A 1,582-nucleotide genomic window follows, 5' to 3' on the forward strand; every position below is an offset into this window, starting at 1 on the left:
TTGTTATACTGAACCCTAAGTGACTCATCTCCCCACTACCCCTCTGCAAGGTATGTCCAGTTGTCTAGGGATGGGCATTGGGTGGGGTTCTGATTTTTAAAGGAAACTTTTTTTAAAAAGAAGAAGAAAAACAACAATCTGCAATTTGGAAATGGAGAAGGATACAGGAAGCTGGACATATACCAAAGACAGACTCATAGAAGAAAAAGATAATTTGACTGAGACTAGCTTTCGTATGGCAGAATGTGAACGTGAAAGGCCAGCTAAGGAAACGTGTTCAGAACGCCCGTGACACAGCAGAGGTTCCTCTCCATCATATATAATAGCATTTTAAATTAATATGAAAAAGAGCAAATGGTTACATTGACTGCTTTATTAAAATCATTATGAAAAACTCACTGCCATCGAGTCAGTGCAGACTCTTAGCGACTCCTTGTGGGGTTTGGGGACTGTAATTATTTGCAGGATTAGAAACGCCAGTGTTTCTCCCCACGAACTGCTGGGGGTTTCCAACTGCTGACCATGGGGATCGCAGCCCAACGTGTAACCACTCTTTAATAAGCATAGGGCCTAAGAAACAAGTTTGCTGAATTATAACTCCATCTTGCCAATAAATAAAACACGAATCACCTCCCCACCCCCCACCCTCATTGATTTAGAACTAAAAAGAATGATAGTTTTTGTTAGGGGTGTAAAATACAGTGCACATTCTTTGCTTAACAATTGGGTTTCCTGGGGTTTTCCTACTGAAGTCAAGTAGAAGAGTGCATACAAACTTAACACGTGTAAGGCTATATTTTCCAGCTAAATAGGAAACAGTCTCAATGTCCACACTGGGGAATCATTGTGTCAACTTGGGCCTTTCGTACAAGAGATAGAACAGTTGCTACGACAGATGCAAATGCTGATGTATATCTGTGGAGGTTGAGAAATAGTCATTATTTCTTCTTTCAGAAAAGAATAAACCTCCTGGAGACAGGAAGCCAGCGTAGAGAAATGTGTTCTACTCTTTCTAGAATCCAGTCTTGTTTAGATTTGTAAAAACGCTTGGACTTTACAGTAGTTCTCTTACACATTGTGCTTCAGGGCAGTTACTAAAGGGTGGAAAGGAGGAAAATTATTTTCAGAACTGTAATCTTACCCCGCGTTTTCATTGAGCGTACTTAGTTTTCTTTGATTTTCCCTTTTCCCAGTTATAAATAAAACTATCAATGATGAGAGATGCAGGTTGGATTCTATCAAGCATAATTAGAGTTATTTAACTAGAAGAACTTGTCTTTTTTTAAAGTGTTGTTCATTTGTTCACAAATGACAGAGACTAGCGTACATCATTCAGTCACATATTTTGTTATAATGTCCAGCAGGTTAATATAGATATCAATTAAAATATAATATGTAATTTATCAGAACCATCCAGTTTGTAGATATAGATGATGTTGATACGCTCGGAGCAAACCTCAGTGACTGTATTACATGGCAAGACTGCTTACCACCAGGCACCCCAACGGCCAAAGAGGAGGCTTTCTTTCTTTTTTTTTTTTTTTAACATTTTATTAGGGGCTCATACAACTGTTATCCCAAT

General features: G+C 38.6%; 1 protein-coding gene across 5 annotated transcripts in view; it reads left to right on the forward strand.

Moving 5' to 3' along the window:
* The window catches only part of KIF13A (kinesin family member 13A), a 227,114-nt gene that overhangs the window by 126,233 nt on the left and 99,299 nt on the right, over window positions 1-1,582 (forward strand). The gene's annotated exons all lie outside the window — the stretch shown is intronic.

Source organism: Echinops telfairi, unplaced genomic scaffold (genome assembly GCF_000313985.2).
Source record: "Echinops telfairi isolate 266 unplaced genomic scaffold, ASM31398v2 ScPeMD7_5868;HRSCAF=6743_0, whole genome shotgun sequence".
Taxonomy (NCBI): domain Eukaryota; kingdom Metazoa; phylum Chordata; class Mammalia; order Afrosoricida; family Tenrecidae; genus Echinops; species Echinops telfairi.